This window comes from Cyanistes caeruleus, chromosome 3, assembly GCF_971803275.1.
Source record: "Cyanistes caeruleus chromosome 3, bCyaCae1.hap1.1, whole genome shotgun sequence".
NCBI lineage: Eukaryota > Metazoa > Chordata > Aves > Passeriformes > Paridae > Cyanistes > Cyanistes caeruleus.
In genome coordinates, this window is record NC_141703.1 from 91,595,812 (window position 1) to 91,616,448 (window position 20,637).

The following is a 20,637-nucleotide window of genomic DNA, read 5'->3' on the forward strand; positions in this document are numbered from 1 at the left end:
TAGGAATTATGACAGAAGCCTCTGGGCTCAGCTTTAAAGCCACGCGAATGTGCCATAAACAGGGGTGTTTTATTTTCAGCTCAGAAGATAGTGGTCTGGGGCAGGGAAGCTGGTGGGGGTGTGGGAGGAATGGATATTTGCAGATACAAGGGAGTCGCATAGCTGAGGGGTGACTGTCAGTGCCTGAACAGGCCTTGGAAGATGGCAACATATTTTTGCCTACAAATTCACTTGTGAAAATCTGCTACTGTCTTAAATGTTGTCAATGCCTGAGTATTCGCCTCACAGGAACACGAGTGCAGGATGCACTTGCAGGGCCAGTCTCCTGGTACATAGCAGAAGAGTGTGGAGCCTCTAAAGTAATATCTGAGATTGCACTGACCTCCTGTCTTACCTTAACCCCTTGTACCTGACATGCCAGCAAAGTTTGCCATTGCTGTCAGATAATGGGCATGTAAAATTATGAGATGAGCCTCATGCTAGCATTTGCTAAAGTGAGTGTTAGCTGGAGAGAATGTCAGGAGAGCAGGTGAGGGAGAAGGGGATTTGCCTTAGGGATGCTCGCTGTGTCCTGTGTGTAGCTGTGCAGTTTTGCGGGTGTGTGTTATCTCCCAACCAGTCTGCCTGGATGGTTTTTGCTTGAGGAATTGTATTTCCACAGGCCTTGGTTCCAGAGGCATGGGGCAGCTTTTTCTTCCATTATTTTGCTGTTCGGCATTAGTTCTGGGCTTTAGTAGGAAGGTTATAGTAGCCTTATAAATAATCCCTTTTTCTCCAGTATGGCCTCTGTGCAGGCTCTGCGTGTGCTGCTAAGCAGCTACATGAGAGGTGGTGGCTTTTCCACGACTCCAATGCACACAGGCTTAGTGGCATTTCAGAGCTTCTTCATGGATATGTACTCAACAAATGTTTCATATGAGGGCCCAGAGAGCTGCCCAAGGGACGATGATTCCAGTGGTGTGGAATTTCCCAGTGATTGCCCAGTCATTATTTTAATGTTAGTCTGACTGAAATGAATTTTGAATCCAAGGCAGACTTTAGAGGATGTGTGCTTGAGTGTTATGTTTACCCCTGTGCTTCTATCACAGCTGAAAAACAGGTGTGCTGGGCAAACCTGCTTCTTTTTAGCTGCTGTCAGGAGAGTTTTGTCTCTGGAGCAGTCCTGAGTGCTCTCCAGGGCCCAGATGGCATTAGCTGAGGTGAGCACCGTTACAGCCTTCATCCCCAGGGCAGTGTTACTGCCACCTGGTCCCCACTGCAGAGGGCACAATGTCATTCTTTGAAAACGGCTGTTGTGTGGAATGACCCTGTCTGATGGGGAGGATTTAGGTGCCTCCAGAAAAAAGGAAAAGAAGCACATGCAAGCCTTCCTGGCAGTTCAGTAGTAGATTTGTATGCAAGTGTCACGCAGAGCATCTTCCAACCCATCACTCTTTTCCTCCTGGTAGCCTGCATTTATCTGTGGCCTTTGTACTCTTGGCTTCAGCTCAGGCCAGACACGGACAGCTCGTCAGACACCTGTTCTTGCATCATTCCTGGTCCCCTGGGTTATGTATTTACTTTCTGCCTCCTTGTGCTTTGTAAACAGAAGAGATACAGGTCAATGGGTCACTGGGAAAAGCACCTAGACTTCTGGAATCCAGTAACCACAGCAGGCCCAGCAAATCCCACTCAAACCCCAGCTATGAACATCTCTCTAGCTTGGCCGGGCTGGAAGAAAACAGCCATATCTAGCACATGGGCTCTGCTCTTCCCTGGGAAGTGAGATGTGCTTCCAGCACGGGTTCCAGAGTGCAAAAGCACATTGCTGTAAGACCTAGAGAGGAGAAGATGCCTGCAGCCTGCCTGATGCCTGCCTCCTAGATGGCCCAGTGCTTTATCCGCAACCTGGATCCATGGGAGCGCAGAGCCTGGGAACTGCGATCTGCTTGATTGCCACGGCTGCGAGCTGGTACCTCCTGATGGCCTTGCCAAGAGCATGTTGTGGCTGGTGGTTTTTTTCCTTTTTCACCAAGCAGCTGAGGGTGGCACCTGTGACTCTGGGAGGGAAAGCTGGACAGGTTTTTGGAGTGCTAATGATGATTAGTTTGTCTAAGCCAGCACAAACTATCAATGGGTTTGAAATGTTAATCAAGAGAAGGGCCTAGTGCTGAAGAGCTGCAGAATGAGAAATGAATGGGAAAGGGAGGGGAGGGAGGACAAGGGCTGGAAAGGGAAGAGATGCCTAAGTGGGGATTTGACACAAGTATTTTCAGCTGCTCAACTCTTTGCTCTCTGAGTGGGACAGATGCCTTCCTCTTCTGTGTGCTTGGAATACCTCGCTTTGCTCACAGAAGCACTATGACTGCAATTAATTTCACTCTGCCTGTATAGGAAAAGTCTCCTTGAGGATTGCTTCCTAGATACTCCTCTGCTCCACCCAGGGAGTGACCTTGCTCCCCAGCCCTGTGAAATTTACCCTTCTGCTGCTCTCTGCTGCTTGCTTATTTGGTATTTTGGTGTGCATATACCTTTGCACAGTCCTGGAAGATACTCTCACACACACCTGATTTCAGACAAACTGCTGCCTTGCAGGCTACACTTTCCTGTAGAGTGCATGGATGGATGAATTCTGATAAACACTAAAATGCGTGCACTGTAAAAAAATGTTTGCAAACATACTCCTCTCTCTCTTCTCTTCCTTTTGTAGATACCTCTGCACCTCCAAATCTTTATCTCACACTTGCACTTTCTGTGCATGCCTGTACTATCTTACACTCACACTGACATATAGGAAGATCATCCTCAGGGTACTTTTCCATGCTGTGCTGGCACTTTCAGCTTCTGAATTTATATAGAGGAGGATTGCTGCTCACACACCCTCTCCTGCTGGTAATCAATGAGTGGGCGTAGATGTGGGCGATGATGATGTCCCCTTATCACACCTCATCCTGGTCATGTGTAGATGTGAGACTGCTTTTTCTCAGACTTCTCCAGGAGCTCCTACTTGTTCTTTGGGATGGTCTTTGGGCACATGGAATAGGAAATGCAATGGGAAAAAAAAAAAAGAAAAAGAAAAAGAAACACATAATTTCATAGCTCTCTAAGCACAGACATGCCTAACTTCCTGCTTAAGGATCTGAGCCATACAGCTCACCCAATTAGTCAGTAACATAAGAACTGCCATACCAGGCAGAACCAAGAATCTGTCTAGCTGCCTTTCCCCCATATGTCTCCAGCAGTGACCTATAGTAGCTGCCAAGAGGAAAATGTACGAGTGCTGTAAGTATATGATGTAACTAATGATACCTCTCTGTTACACTCCTTGAGCCTTCAGTGATTTGAGCCCAGTGACCTCCTGAGCGAGTAGTAATCACTTTGTGCTCAGTAGTTCCTTGTGGATTTGCCTCACAGCAATGTCCTGTGGCAATGAGTTCCACAGCTGAACTCTGCTCTACCTGCTCTATTTTGCATTTGATCATCACCTGTCTGCTTCATTGAGTTTCCATTGCTCCCACTGGAAGACATAGTGAAAGATCTTTCTTATTCACTTGATGTATGATGCTCATGATTTTGTGTTTCTAAGTCACATTTCTTCTCCATCATCCAAGCTCTAGCCTGAAGAAACCTGTCTTCTTCTGTGTGAAGAAACACACAAACAAGAATAATCAAGAGGAAGCGCTCCAAACATCCTTTGCTCTTAGCATGCTTCAGACAGTAACTTTTCCTTCAAACTGGTACTAGAAATCAATATGTGAATAACTCCTCAAAGCTCCCTATTCCCATCCAAACCAGAAGTCTTCTGTCGTCTTTTATATACCAGAGATTTTGCTATCTCATATATAACTTGCCACTAAAAAATGGCTTTTGAAGAGTATATGTTGACTGCATTTCTGCATTCTTACTAATTTTTCCTCGTTCTGGCCCTTTTCTGTCTTCTCTGCACCAAGCAGCAGCTCCCCCTGCCCCAGAGCACTGTGCTCCTCAGAGGAGGCTGACACCTCACAAACCTGTCAGAATTAATGCAAGCTGGGAGTCTGTGGCCTGGCCTCAAGGTCAGTCCTGTGCTGTGCAAGACTCTTAGTCATTCCTCAGTGTGCATATTCCTGAGCATGTGCTTCTGGAGAAGAGATAAACGGGAGCTGTAATCAAAGCATCTGGCGAGAGTCATGGCCTTGATGCAGTTAGGTAATTAGTTGGATCCCTGGCATCCTGGGATTGCCATCTTCCGCATCTGTCCTTTTGCAAAGGAGAAGTTCTGCAGTCAGCTGCACAACATAATCGCATCAGTGGCCATTGGGATTAGCTCTTGGCTTTACAAGGCAAGTAAGCAGCTCAGACAAGATGGAGAGAGCAAGAGCTCCCGTCTTGGAAACTGATTTAGAGATAAGGAATTCCACTAAAGGGTGACACAAAAATGTGAGCGATAATAATAATAATTAATCTTCTTAATCAGGTAATCTTTTCACAGCAAGCAGAGCTTTTAGTGAATTTAGTCCTATGACACATAAACCATTTAAGTCAATAGGACCTTTTCCTTTAGCAGTCTTTGGATCAGAAACTATGGCCAAAGAGTTGGGTACCCCATTTTGACGTAACTGCTATTCCTGAGCATTTACTGAATGACTGGCAGGAATGTGAGCGCTGCCTGTTCAGTGGACTGCCGTGATTTTTTGTTCAGGTACTGTGTACTCATCTTACCCGGCCAGCACTCAGACTTGCCTAGCTCTGCTTTTTCTCTCTGATGAGACGGCTGTCAAGTTTTCCAGAGAGCCACACAAAATCTTCCAGTGCAGGTAGTTTAGCTGATACACAAAGTCAGCACCATGGTGCTCCTGACTTCGTTTCTCTCCCTGGGGACAGTCTTGCAAACCAAAGCCATTTGTGTTAATGTTCGCAGAAAGCAAGTAAAATGGGCCACGAACACAATCAAAACAAATCTGCTGTTTATATTTGAATGACTGTTTGGTCATGCTCTAATAGCAATAATCATCAGCAGTAGCAGCGGGGAGCCAGCATGCGCGTTAACTGCATTACATTTTCATTTGACATGAGTAATTGTAACATTCACTGAAGTTGTTCTAATAGTTACGATACACTTGTTGGTCCACGAGGTGGAAAGTGGGAGAAGGCCAAATTAAGGTAGTTTGTCTGACTCTTGCTAATGAATTTCCCTACTTGCAACTGATAATGTAGCAGAAGTAATTTGACTATTGCTGATTATTTTAAACTATACTTAAGGCACATCAGCCATTTCCTCTACTGCATGAATACATGCGATGATTGGAGATGGGCCCAAGCAGGAGTTGGTATGAGTGCTGGATGAAACATCTGGAATTGGTTTACAGCCCTTCATCTCTGTTTGCAACCGAAATGAATACCCTTTATTGAGCCAGTCTTATGTTGGTGTAGAGAAAAGACAAGAATCCATTCTGTTAAACAAAGAAAATACTCAGCCAACAAATGGATCAACGCAGTCTCCAGCCTAATAATGCTGTATCAGATTTCCTGAAGTCTTGCCCTGGTCTCAGAGCTGAGGTAGGGACTATTAGATTGTGTCACTGGGTGGTTCAGATTGGGGGCTGACGTCCACTAGGTTTCAGGTCAAGTGACCTGCTGAAGGCTGAGCCCTGAGGTTCTATTTCAAAGCCATCTCTATTCATAAATGCCATGTTTGCTTTCTTATTCTCTAAATTAAAAAAAAAAAAAAAAAAAAAAAGGAAAAAAAAAAAAGAAGAAAACAAAACAAAGGGTTGAAAGCTGGGAATCTCACAACAGGGGCCTTTCCATACCTACAGGAGATGCACACAAGCCAGCCTGGCCTCTGCCTCGGTGTGCGCCCTCCAGCCTCCCACTGCTCCTGGCTGGCTGCTCGCCACTGCCCCGGGGTGACCTCCCTGCTTAGCACCCTGCAGCTTTTGCTCACGTTCACAGCAGGCTCTAAACGAAGTAGAATGAGGCTCCAATTACAGTTTTAACGAGGATGAAAATCCTGATTCCCATCTCGTGCTGAGTTCCCAGCTGTAGGAATTTATCAGATTGTTCCAGCCGGGCGGACTCCGGCTCCTGGCTCTGCCGTGGCCTCTGCTGGGCAGTGCCTGCTGGCTGTGCTGCAGAGAGCCGAGAGCTCTCTGCTCAGCCAGGCCACGCTGATTTCTCACACGGCAGCGAGTAGTCATTTTGTTCACTCATCTGCTCACATTACTATGGTATAATGATTTCCTAATTGCTTCTATTAAGCACATCCCTAAACATCTACCTGTCCACCTGCCAGACTGTACTGCGGGCCATGTGGGATTGAAAACAGAGCCCTGGAAGGCTCCTTGGACAGTATCTCTAAGGATTCCATTTTTGTTTCCAGTGAAGGTCGAAGCCAAACCCTTAATACAAGTCTTTGCCTAAATCATAACTAGGTTCTGTACAGGAGCCAAGATGGGAGCCAGCCCCATCCAGCATCTCCTCCCTCCAGCTCTGCTCTGTGGCATCCAGACTCACCCAAAGCATCCCTGTGCTCAGCTTGACTCAGATGGATCCTCCACCTGGATAATCTCCGCCTGTCATCAAACCAGTCTGGCCGTGGGCTTCCTACGTATTCCCTCTGCCTTCCTCTTGGGTCTATGTGTGCTCAGCCCTTATCAGTCCTATCTGCTCTCCTTCATCTTTCCCTGCCCTTTGGTCTCATCTCTGCCTCTCATTCTGTCACATGGCTCACAAGGTAATGCCAAGTCTGTCTTGCACACGCCCAGAGCAAGGCAGCCCCACATCAGCCTGATCCTGCTGAACCCTGTCACAGAGGGGAAAGGAGGGGGAAAGACGGAAAGGGAACTGAAATGAAGAAGGGAAATGCAGTTGGGGAGTTGGCACAGGTGCTTGCCATGTAGTGCCAGGCAGCATTTTCAGACGGCGGCAGCACGTGGTGAACATCACTTTGCATATGAAAATCTAGTTAAGCTAACGAGGTCCTTAATTAGGGCTTTTATTATCTTTTAATTCTTTGCTTAAAGGAAAGTGATTACTAAGCTCATCTTTATGATACAGCAAACTAATCTTTCATTTCTGAAGTGTTTCCTTTCCTTCTCTTACCACAATAATGGGGAAAGGGAAGGAAAGAAAAAGGATGGAGAGGTGGGTGCAGAAAGTGAAACAAGACTGTGAGAAGGCCACAAAGCAGAGGGTTTGAACTTGCACACACTTGCAATTCCTCTTCCATGAGGATCAGGAAAAGCCTCAGAAATCTGTGACTGGGAATAAGTGGGTGAGAGAAGGCAAAATATCTAAAAGATAGTGTCACAGCAAGAGGTGGGGGGCCACTGGCTTTTGCAGCAGGATCTGCACACCTCTGTCCTTGGCACAGGGCTTGCTGCTCCTCAGTGTCACTCAGCCACACCAAGTGGCTCAGAGGGCTTTGTGCATTAATCTCGTAGATGACTTCTTAAAGGCACTACAATAAAGGCCCCACAGATACCAAAGCAGAGTAATTGGGGCTGTAGGGCTCCTCTCTGCTCATCTAGATGTCCCCAAACTGCACAGTCTATGAACCCAGAGGATGAACAGAGCTGATTAAAAACAAGCACATGCTGAAAAGCTCTGCCAGAGTCTCCTTCTGCCCAGCACCCTTCACCTCCAACTTTCCCAGCCTGTGGCTCCCTTCACCAGTTTTCCAAGTGTACTTCAGAACTAATGACTGGTATCCTTTATGTACCCTGACAACTTTATACCCTTTATTTCCTACAGGCCTGCTAATTTTACCCCATTCTATTAGATCTTCCGGTATACTAGTGCTGGGCTTCACACAGAGAGTATTTTATTCACTGGATCTTGACTTGTTATCACAGTCCTGTGAGTCTGACAAGCAGGTATCACGCTTTCTGTCTTGTGTGATATGGACATTTGTTGAAAGCTGCTAAATTCATGTTTCTTGTGAACACTGCCAACTTGAAACCGTGGTTACTGCTTCTCTTCTCCCACCTCTAAGGGCACAATATGTTATGACACAATGCCATATCCCCTAGTAGGAGATGATGATGATATATCTCTCCAACACAAAGAATGTTAAGTGGGGTCAGCTGCCCAAAAATGAGAAGCTTGGGAACCTCCAGGTGGGAACTCCATGAAGGCAAATTCAAAAAATTGAGCCAAGATTGATCAGCTGCACCTTGTGCATCCCAGTGCTGATGGAGGAGTAATCCTTTGGATGGATGTAGAAGTAAAGTGCAGATCATTTTTTGCCATTAGAGAACATGTGAGATTTCCTATAAAAGTAGGGATGTTAACATCAATTTCACTGAATTCCAATGCAAGTCATTACATGCTACTTTCTGAATTTCTTCTCTTTGCAATTAAAATTTCTATCTCTTCCCCTTTTCTTCTCCAGACTGCTTCAGCACTGCAAAGCAGTTGCTTCATTCCATACCACAGCCACATTTCAGTTTTTGCTGATATGATCTTTACTGTATGTGTTTAAAATGTATCAGAAAACACAGTTTGGTGTGTTAATGCTATCCACTTTTCACTGCCATGATAGCAATGTTTGCTCTGTACTTTTTAATCCAATTAAAGTCCAAATGGAAATAAAATAAATTTTTAAACCTTCAGCTTACATTTGAAGCTAGGAACATTGTGCAGTAGACACTGAGCATCAAACAGCAATTTGTGCCCTTGAATTCTTTTTCCCTGGTAAAAGATCATCAGCTTTATCTATGAAGTTGTAGATGATGCCAAAGACAAATGGACTGATTTTGCAAGGTGCTTACTGTCTGCATTTCCAACTCAAGCTAATGCTTAGTATCTGTGAAAATTAGGCAAAAGATTTTTTACAACCACTTTGAAGTGCTTTGTAGTCTCTTTTCTCCATATCTTTCATATTTATCTAGATTGAAGCAAGTTTAGAAGAGCAAATAAAATTACCAGCCCTCCTTTGTCAACCTGGCAATAGTTTCTATCTGTTCTGCTTAGAAATCTCTGTCTAAACAGGTAAGATGAGCACTTATTACAGCTGCTCAGAAAATATCATTATGATATTTTTAAGCTGGTGGATTAGTGTCACCCTCTTTAACTGTTTATTTCCATGTTCTTTTTAATCATATTAATCTCCCCAGTACCAGGAACCTTAATTTTCTAATAATTCCTTAAGGACATATTGGCCCTAGTTAGAATTGGAATGAATAATGGAATACAGTTTATCATATTAATTAATCTCTGTAGAGCAAATTTACATTGTGAGGTGGATATCCTGCTGTTGCATTTGTTTTACCTGGAGCCCCAGTTAAGTCACCTTTGCCCAAACTCTGGCCACAATGTTTTAGACCCCAGGTACTTCACTTACTAGATCGGCATCTCTTTCTGGCTTCCTGCAATACTTGCCAAAGTCTTCCTTTGCATTAACTTCCCTGTACCCAAATTAAAACATCATCCATTAAAAGTCTGACATCTCGTAATCCCTCAAAGATCTGTGCAATTACTCTTTGTAATACCTTGGGATCAGAACTTTTTCCAAATGGCCTTTGCTTAAATTCACTGTATAGTATCCAAATGGTGTATTAAAAATCACTAGCTTAGAGCCCAAGCTAACTTTTTTCCTTAAAAAAAAAAAGACTGTGTTACATTAATTCTTTGGAATATTTTTATTTTTCTACTAAGATCTTAGCAGTCCTTTCTTTAGTGATTTTGATCAGATGCTATAGAGACTTTATGGCTTCATTTCGGTTATGTGAATCGATACACATCCATAGCATATTTGACTTCTCAGTTACAACCATGTAATTCTTTCAAACTATAAATTGTTCTTCTGTACCAATAAATGCTTGGTTTTTTCCCTATGATTAAATTCAGTTTTCCTGCTCATTAGGGCAAACAGTGCCTTTTCTAGATGAGTATCACATGGGAACAATTAATTTATCAAAGTGGTGTTTGGAGATGTGAGGATTGTCTGGTCTGTTTAGGATTCTGTAGTGCTTATAACACACATCACTGTTTACTAACTTGGACTGTGTCATTTTGAAGTCCCAGTATTTTCCCTGGAACATGTTGCAGTTACCCAATTTAAAATAATACAGCCATGCCATTAATGTTTAACAGTACTTGCCTGTCTGAGCCATTTATTTTGCACTCTCTGTCTACAGAAATATAAATGCCATTGTTTCTCTGTTCTCTAAATGTGCAGACTCTCCTGGTTTTAATGTATCTGCTGCAACTCTATTTTTTTTTTCCATCTTTGCATTTATATATTTATATGTTTGTGGCTAGGGGGTTGTGATTATCAGAGCAACTTTTATTTCCCTTCTGGATTCTTTTTTGGATTCCCTTAATCTATGGCTTTCTGAAATGATGCAGTATGGACACTCATTCATCACTGAGTCACACAGAGCCCAACTGTGCATTCCACTGCCTTTTAAAGTGTCTCTCTTCCTGTGTGAAGATTATATACCCTCTTCTTCAGAGGTTAGCATCCATCTGGGGTCTGATCCAACGCCCCCAAAAGCCTGTGGAATCATCCTAGTTGCCTTCAATAGGTTTTAAATAAGGCTTCAGTCATTTTGTCCCAAGGCTACAAATTTCTCTTTCATTTAAGGCTTGTGGAGCTCTTCAAATTCATGTGACTGAGCTTAAATTTCTATCCAGTCCCCAGTGCATCAGCTAGATCAATTGCCCATGGTTGCAATGTTTTTAAATGATCACATTTTGTATAGTAGCAGCTTCTCTCTCTGATTTTCAGAGCCTGAGCCAAATCCTCCCCAGTTGCTTCTCCTCCCATGCAAAAGCAGTGCACGCCAACAAACAGCACCGAGTCCACCGTGTGTATGGTACTGCAGCTTTATAAGAGCCTCCTCTGCAGCTTATTGGGACTGGGCAACTGTTCAAACTCTTCCTGATGCTCTCTTTTCTGTTCATATTTCTCGACAGTTCAGAGAATTTGGGGGAAATAAACACTCTCATCTCTAATGTGTGTCAGGGTTCAGTGGGCACTAAGGAAGAGTGACACTCTTGTCACGGAAAGGAAGATTATCCTCTTTTGCATAAGGGTATACTTGGGATCCTGGAGACATCTGAGTGATACTGGGCATGCTTGGAATTTTAGTGCACGTGCCATTATCACAGTCCATCCTGTGTTAATGTAATGCCTTGTCAGCTCCAAAAACTAGGCCTGAAACTAAACACCTCCAGGGTCAGACAGAGCATCCAGCCTGGGATTGAACCAAGTCTGGCTACAAGCCATGAAGATAAAACCTCATTGGATGAGAAACAGGGAAAAAAGCTGAAAGTTGTAAGCTAGCCTTTCTAGCTGCCATGAACAAGAGAAGATGAAACACAGGAAAAAAAGAATTAAGTATGAGGCATCCATCAAAGTCTTTCTCAAGGTGAATAATTACACTCTCTGTTAATTACACGTAGTACCATAGCTTGGCTTTCATGATATATGTCAGGTTTTATTGCTCTTGTTGTCAGTTTCTGGATGTCATAACTCTGCTCCCCAGCAGCCTGTCTTCAGGATGTGCTATGGCAAATGAATTCCATAAAAAAAGCATTTGCTAATGTTTGTTTCCCTGGGAAGGCAGTGCAATGGGGTGGTTGCAGACCTTGCACCAAGCTCTCCCAGCAGGATGGTGCTCAGAACTGGTTTACTTCTGCACCTTCTGCAGGTCCCTGAGATTAAACCTGAGTAGTAAACCCAAGTAATTCTTGCTACAGCAGGCAGGGAGGTATTTCTTTGTACAGGCTTTATCATGCTGCCTCTAATCTCATTCATAAACCTGACAGGCCACCATTACTGCCTTAGGTTGTCCCTGGCTTTCCTAACCCACCCGAGCACCCTGGGCTTGCAGCATTTGAGAGGTCTTCTCACTCTAGTGTGGTGTTTCATGGCTCTCTCCCTGCATATCAGCAAGTCTCATTTTCAACACTCTGCTTATTTTTCTTTCAGAAGTGTTTCTTGGATGAATTTTGTTTACAATTATGGAATCACAGAAATAAGCAATGAAAAAATGTATGTGCTTATAAAAGTCCTGTCAGCCTGAACTCATCCAAGCAAGGAGAATTATCAGTATTATTTGACTTTGCTTTGTCATACCAAATGATTTACTAGCCAGCTTTTGAAAAGCATATGAATTCTTGGAAGAGTTATGATAGGACGTTGTGTTTCAACTTATTCAAATAGAAATGTATGAAGATGCTGTTGTTTTGTCCCTTTCCTTGCCAAAAATAAACACATTTCATTTCACATCTGAAATTTTTAATTTGCTCTAGCCATGGGAAAATTTTTATGTTTAGTCCATGGGCTGAAATATGTTCTCATCAATTTTGTTTCGAGTACGTTTGCATAAGGAACAAATTAATCAAAAATGTCTGTGCCAAAATTTCTTGAAGAAACATTGCCAAATTTTTGCTGAAAATAATTTGTCCAGCTCTGGTGATCAGGATGAATAAGGAAAAACAAAAATTTTTGTGTCTGATTCTTCCATGTTCTCGATTATGGTTAGTATTTGCAGGCTTGAACATACTTACTGTATTTAATACCCCTGTGAAATAATAGGAATTACCTTTTCCTTTCTTGTGGGAGGCATAGAAAGGGGGAGACTAAAGATGGGTCAAACCACCCAAATGAAATACCTAGTTTAAGTTGGGATGCAGTGTTTTCTGGACCTGTGATCATTCTCTGTAGCCTTTAAAGGGAGCTTACAATAGAAATTCTTCTCGAAGGTAGGATGTTAGACTAGATGTTGGACTAAATGAATCCTGCTCTTTACGGTGGGTATCCATGGGAGGTGTCTGTGACTGTAGGAAATCTCTGGCAGAATAAGGAAATTAAATTGGTATAGGCATCCTAGGCAAGTCATGGGACCTTCTTCCTTCTGTGGCATTTCAAGCATCCTCTGCTTTCACAGATTTCAGAGCAGAGGAGTACTGATGTAAGCCAGATAGCAGTCCTGGTAGAATAGGACTCACATTGCAAGCAAGCAGAAGAGATGCACTGATGCAGAGGATTTAAGCCAAAAAACATCTTGGTTTTGTGAGGCAAGTCTGGGTCAATACTGATCTTATCTGGCCATGCCTTGAGCAGGGGGTTGGACTAGAGACCTTGAGAGACCCCTTTCAACCTGCAGGGTTCTGCAAGTCTCTGACTCCGTGTTTGTTCTGTGGCCTGGTCTCCAGTGCTGTGGTGTGGTTGTTGCAGGTACCATGCTCTGTAGCTCTTTGCCACCAACCACACTGTAGGTACTGGGGATTACTGTGACCTGTTACTGGTGAAACCTTTAAGATCTCCATGTCCATCCTGATCAAATGCTCCTAACACAGTGGTATTGAGACATCCTGGAAGCACTCTGGAGTTCCAGGGAGCAGAGGGAATCAGCAGGGAACAGTGGCGCTTTGGATACTCAGAGAGGCTTGCAGGTAGGTATGAGCAGCCCTCAGAGATGCTCATGCTCATAGGAAGGAGTTGGGCATACCATCTCTGGTGTTTCCCCTTCTACAGGGCCTCTCAGCAAACACAGGAGGGTTGCACAGGGCAGGGCAGGTCAGGGTTTTGTTCCCTACAGGCTCAGAACACCTCCCACTGAATCACCACCTCAGCTGCCAGCCATGCCTGCAAGCCAGCAGCCTCAGCCCTGGCCCTTGCAGGTCAGAGTATGAGGGCTGTGGGGAGAGTGGGGGGATGCCTCTCCCTTCTTGCCTTGCTGTAGAGGTCTAACCCTGGCTGGATGCCCATCAAAGCCACTCTATCCCTCCCTTGCACAAGCAGACAGGGAAGACAAAATCCAACAAAGGGTTCGTGGCTTGAGATACGGACCAGGACAGATCACTCATCAAACATCATCATGGGCAAAACAGACTCAAATGGGGGATATTAGTTGAATTTATTGCCAATCAAAATGGGAGCAGAATAATGAGAAGTAAAATAAATCTTAAAAACACCTTTTCCCCAACCCTCCCTCATTTCCAAGCTCTACTTCCTCCCCTCCAGTAGCTCAGGGAGACAGGGAATGGGGCTGTGGTCAGTTCCTGCTGCTGCTCAGGAAGAAGAGTCACTCCTCTCTTCTCTGGCTGAAATTACAACTGCACAATAACTTTTTTTTTAATTCTTAAAATGTTATCACAGTGGTATTGCCAGTATTGCTGATTGTCTTAGCCTTGGTCAGTGCCAGTTCCATCTTGGAGCCAGCTGGCAGTGGCTCTGCTGGACATGGGCAAAGCTTCTGGCAGTTTCTTACAGAAGCCACCCCTGTAGCCCTCCTCTACTACCAAAACCTGGCCATGCCAAAACCCAAGACACTTGCTTTCCTTGTTCCTTTTTCAGTGGGCTGAGGGGAGGAATAGCCTCACATCCAGGATGGATCTCACTCATGGCTCTTGTTATGCTTTCAGACCACTTGGCAGTGGTTTAGTTTCCTTTGGAAACCGGAGTCTTTTCAAATATGGCAGTAATAATTGCCTAAATTTGTTTTTAACCATGCTAAAATCACACATAATTCCTAGAGCAGTGAATGAGATGCACTCTCTGTTGTGTGGTCATTGTCCCATTTGGCTAGGACAGTTGTAATGACACCAACCCTTGGGGTTTCCCTGGTGTCTGGTAACTCATAGTCTTTCTTTTTTTGGAAGGGGAGGCCCTCACCGGACCTCTGTCATATTTGCTACATTTCTGATATTTGTATGGATGAGACTATTTCTGTGTCAGGGCTAATTGAAACTGTCTCTTCTTTGATATCTTGGGTGACAGCAGGTCCAGCTATGCTCTGCTTTCTCATGTAACTGCACTAAAGTCATATGAAGCCAGATCCACAAAATCAGGTGTGTCCTGAAGAGCCCAGGAAAGGTTTTGGAATCTGGGTCTTTGTTTCAGTTCCCCATCCCTAAAGATGGAGTCCTTGTCTCTGTCTTTGAACTCAGGGTTGTTCTCTTGGTAGCTTCCAGGTTGCACTGTGGTCACAAGGACAGTTCCTGCATCCACCAAGATAATTTTTCTGCCAGTATGTAGTTCTGTAAGGTATTTTTACCATTCAGCCTCCCAAATAAACTGCCTTAGCAGAATCTGCTGTCCTGGTTGTCAAGAAGTTGGAAAGGCTTGCTGTAGAAAATCAGTGGCATTTGGAGATGAGTGAAAAAAAATATAACTCCAAATGTAAGTGATCTTAATGAAGGCCTTATATAGATATTTGTGTATTTATTGTTAGCTCTCTCTGTAAAAACTTGGTGTGTGTGTGTGGAGGAGTGATTTAATTCAATTTCTTCAAGACTGTGCTTAAAAGTATTCCTTTAAGATCTCAGCATGTCTCTTTACCCACCAACACATTCGAAGACAGTCTGCACAATGGAAATCTGAGATACCGCATTCAATCTAAACTCAACGGTGTCTCTTGTTTTACGTAAACTGGCTTATGCCCTCTCTCTAGGAAAATGTTTCCTAGATGCTTGGGACTTTATAAGAGCACATGTTAACAGGCTTTGAATCACAATAGAGGTTTTAGTTTTCTGTAATAAATACTATCTTTGAGTTGATGCCATTGTAACCCTTGTATGACACAGTCTCTCACTGGAGCTCAGAAGGCAGAGGGCTGGTGATTTCATCCTGCAGAGCTGTGACAGAGAAAACACATTTTAGGAAATACACCTGAAACATTTCTTTCTCTGATTGCTTCTCTCAAACATCATTTTTAGGGGAAAGCAAGGTTGATGCCAGCATTCAAAGTGAACAATTACAAAGAGGCTTAAAATAGGAACTCAAAGGGTCCTTAAAAACATCACAAGCCAATCTCTCTACCTTGATGCAGTCACCTGTACATCTGTTCTTCCTGACATATGATTTATTTGAAAGCTGTCCAGTACCAGAAAGACTATGCCCTTCCCAAGAAGACTTTCTAGTACTTTCCCAAGCTTACTAATAGAGCTTTCATTCTGCTTGCTAGTTAGCATGTGTCCTTCTTTCTGAAATTTAAGTCAGTTACTCCTTGCTCTGTCTGCATTGGACATGGAGAACAAAAATTTTTTCCCCTTTCTAAACAATCTTTTATATAAATGAAGGTTCTTGTCATACTCCCCCAGTCTTCTATTCTGCTGACTTTCAATTTGCCCTGAAAGAGGCCTTTTCTAGAAGCATAATTATTCCATGGCCCACATCTTTCTTAGTGTCATGCCCAAAACAGGACACACTATTCCAGCAGAAGCCACTCAGTGCTTGGTAGAGTGGAAAGATTATATCATGTGTCTAGATCCCTACTGTCTGCATGATATTTGTCTTTTTCTCAATGTTATAATACTGCTCAGATAAGTCCAGCTGGTAAATCACTACATTCTGCCCACATCAGATTATTTTCTTTTTGAAGAATTTTAGACTATTTAATTCCTTTATCTTCTGTCCATGTGGTTGCATCTCCTTGTTAAAGGCTTTAATTGAACTTTGTTGTATTCATTCAGTGTTTAAGTGTTCTTCTCCACATTGTAAAGATCTGTTTCAATTCTAACGTTAGCTTTCAGCGGTCAGGTATCATCTACATAATTTATGAACCAGATCTCTACTCCACACCACTGTTCATGTAGAGGATAATATGTTTGGCATATTTGTACTGGGAGAGACCCCTGAGCATCTCAGAAACCACTGAGAGCGGCCCTCTGAGTCAGGCTGACACTGGTCTTATTCCTACCCTTGAGTAGTTACTAGACCATGCTTTTCTGAGATTGCTGAAGAGAATATCACAGGCACCAGTCACAAATCCTACTAAAAGTCAAGATATATAGCATCTACTGCTTGTCACCTTTGCCCAAGGCCCATTACCTGTCACACAAAGAAATTAAATTGGCTTGACACAATTTCTTTCTGACAATTCAACAGGGTCTGTTACTCATCTCTTCGCACTTATCCTTTTAGCTTTCTACATACAGTTCGATTATTTGTTTCAATATTTTTTCTTGCGATGGAAGTTAAACTGAGTGGTCTGTAATTCTCTAGTATAATTTTTTAGAGATAGCCACCATGTTTCTCCTTTCCAGACTTCTTAAGTCTTTTCTGTTCTCTATGATTTATGTTCTCCATGAACTGGAATTGCTTCAGCCGCTTCTCTTAAGTATTCAAAGGAAGAAGTTTGTCAGGACCAGCCAGCTTGAAAACACATTCCTCTGGGTTTTTTTCTTGGCTTTCATGCCATTGGCTTTAATAGCATAGTGTTAGATGCTTGCACTTGACCTACTTATGAACTGTCCTCCAGAAATTATTCAGCCTTTAGACTGTCATCTGTCCCTTTTCATTAACACTTTCTTTTTCTTCTCTTCTCTTCTCTGATAGTGAATAAAAGAGATGCTTGTTGCTTTTTTATTGAATCTGTACATCATTTATAACCTCCCCACACCCAGTAGCTGGACCTGGGGTCTATGCTCCCTTCATACAAGATCAAAGGAAGTGCTCATGATTTAGTCATGTCCTGCTGCCTTCCTATGTGCTGCAATAGGACACTGGGTGTGTCAGTGCTGTTTCTTAGAGAAATTGTCAACTTTCCTTGTTTCCTACCGACCTGTTTTCGGTGTGTATTCTCTGCTTCGTTAAAATTCCTGCTTTTGAGTTCTTGTTTTACTTGTTACTCTTTGTATGGGTTCTGAACTCTATCATTGCTCCTTCACTCTCACCAAAGTTACCTTCTGCTCTTACATCAGTTCAGCTTGGTTCCAGGTATTAAGCAAACTTGTGTCATGAAAGAGATTCTGTCTTTGGGACTGCAGCTCTTTCTGCTCCAGAGCTTTTAGCTGTGGTGATGGTGTTTCCCTCTCACGTGTTCCTGCTCCTTCTTGTCTGTCCCCGAGTTGATGTAGGTCGAACAGCAAAGCTTGTAAGCAGTGGCTGAGCTGCAGAGGCACAGGATCAGAGCTGCTGCAGAACTGCCCTTCTCCCACTGGGTCACTGGTTAGCAGTTTTGTTTACTTGGGCTTTTGAATTCCTTTGGGCTTGCCTCACATTGCATGAACTTCATGGATGCTTTGCGTTTGTTTTTTTCTCATTTAATGCTCACTGAAGTCGAACAGCCACTTCTTGCAGATCTGCTTTGATTTACCTATCAGTACCAGGAATAACCTGATTGTGTTACCATGTCAAATCTGGTCACTCCTACAGATGACTCAATTCCACATTTAGATATCTTCTCTAACAGAAGTGGCTTCTCAAGTGTCTTCCCTTTCACATTTTTCTTTTCATTGTTTTGTTTGTTTGGTTTTTTTTTTTCTTTTGAATCTCCAGTTCCATTGCCACAACTGTGCAAAATAGTAAATTATAAAAGCACAAAACATAACCAATACCTGATTTTTCTTCCATATTGTTTTATATGGAAACTCTTTTTACATTTCAATCTTAAAATTGTGTTATTTTAACACAATTTTAACTAGTGTTTACTTCTGTAAAATAAATTTGTGGTTTGTAATTTTATGCTTGTGGTACTCTGTCTAGGCTGAATAATTTTTGCAAGGACTCTGGTGAATGAATTCTACTAAGTGAAGTTATCCTGAAATGAATGTAGCTCTTCTGTACTTAAAGTTTCATCTAGAGTTTACCTGATTTTGAACAGATGTTTGCCTTATGAGGTAGATAAACAAAGGAATAAAACCATCCCCAAAAGACAGACCATGTGAAGCCCTGACTAAGAAGTTTTTACTTACTAAAAAATGAACGGGATTCACTGGATTTCTGCCTATAGCTACCTGACGGTAGAATTTTTTAGATGGAAAAATGTCCTTTAATTCACTTTGCCACTGTATGGCACAAGAACAAAAAAACAAACAATGCAAAAACAAATCAGAGATTAAAACTACTCAAGTAGACTCATCTTGTTGAATCTAATGCACAAGAGCACTGAAAATTAGTTGATTGAACTCTAATTTTAAAAGTCACTGACATTATAAAAAAATGTCAGAGGGCATGTCATCAGAAACAGGCTGAAAATAGGATGTCAGATGACTGCTGAAGACTTAACTCTTTTTTCTGTTTCTATTCTTAATTTGTTTAGCAGTTTGCAAATGCTGAAGCTACAAAGCAATTGTCAAAAAGGATTTTTAGCAGAAATTCCCAACCCCTGGCAACACGCAGATGACCTGCATACATATAATAATGCCACAAGCAAACAAAAACCCTCTTCAGGAGGAGCTGAACTGAGCCCTGAGAAAGGGAAAAAAACCAACAACTCTACCACCAGTTCTCTCTCTTCCCTTTAAATTGCATCAGTCTTTGTTCAGGACAGTGCTTTTGGTAGGAACAATTTACTGGTGCTGACTTTATTTTCTGATGATGATAAGAATTAAGTCTTTCAGTAAAGCTCTGTGTTGATATAGACAAACCAAGGAGACCCATTGCTTCATTTTTTATTTCAGAAACATGTCCTTAGCTTGTAGGTGATTGTTAATCTTGGAATTTGTTAAAACAAGTTTTCTATAGTAAGAAGGCAAATGGAAATGCTCTGTGCTGATTTGAAGAAGCAGTCATAAATTGTGGCTGGTGTTCAGAAGCTGTTATGAATGGTTGGTGTAATAAGGGAAGCTCGTTAAGTTTTGGGCTGTCGACTTCAAATGGGAATAACCTGAGACTGAGAGGAAGAAGATGGCAGATGGAGAGCCATACACATGGCTGAGGAATATCTTCTGCAGAGAAGGAAGAGGAAAAGAGAAATAACTTCTCCCAGTATAAAAAACATGTCAGGTCTTAGTACCAAGTCATGCCACACATCCTAAAAGCTCATGTCTGTCCCATCCCTGGGTACTTGAGCTTCTCAGGGAGCAGACCCTCAATGATTAAAATTTGTCTTCTGGTGGTTTAGTCACGTTGAAATTTGTGACTATTCATCTTAAAATTCCAAGCTGCAAAGTGCAGAGCTGTAGGAGCCACCTATGAGCATCTCAAGTCTCTGCATTAGGACAGAAGCAGGGCATTTTAGGTCAATGTGATGGCTGTCATCCTTACTCCTGAGCCAGAGCAAAAAAAACAGAAGAAGCCTGGTCACAGGGAGGGGCATGAATGCATGTTTTGACAGTGGAAGGGTCAGTTTCAATTGTGAAATCAGGTAGTGGGAGGAATTTTAACTGATCAAAAGAAAAATAAAGTTGTGTTTCTTTTTTATGAGTTAGGATGCTTAGCTGCATAGCCCGCTTATCTCAAAAAAATGCTGAGGAAAAAGAGTCAGAATACTACTGAAAGTGCTTTTTAGTATTCTTATAGATTTTTCAACTTCTTATGCCAGCCAAAGTAAAGAACAATTGATTGGAGAAACCTCAATAGGGCCTGTGAGTTTTCTCTAGGATGCGTTTCTGGAAGGGTGAGTATCAATTTCCAGCCTCTGCTTGCAGCCCTGGAGGTCTGGGATACGGATGGGCTTGAGCTTTGTCTGAGTTTGGGGCTGGAGCCAGCACTGGAGTCTGGGCTGCTCCTGGGGGCTTGGATCAGCTGTGCTCCACTGGGGCACAGGGGTGACACGGAGTGGGAGCCAGAGAAAAAGCTTAAGTGTGCCGGGGGGACTTGGGAAGGCAGAGCACAGCAAGCCTGCTCACATCAAGGGAAGCTGAATTGCACATGGGCCCAGCACGTGAGACACAAATAAATATAGCAGCCTGGTGAGTGCCCAGCTGGGGCAAGCTTTATTTTGTTTTTTAAAGGAATGCTGTCAATTCCTATTTGGCTGATTAATTTTTGCTTTG

At 42.9% G+C, this 20,637-nt stretch overlaps 1 protein-coding gene across 2 annotated transcripts in view; it reads left to right on the plus strand.

The window, feature by feature from the left end:
• Positions 1-20,637, plus strand: part of LSAMP (limbic system associated membrane protein) — a 977,049-nt gene that overhangs the window by 180,198 nt on the left and 776,214 nt on the right. The gene's annotated exons all lie outside the window — the stretch shown is intronic.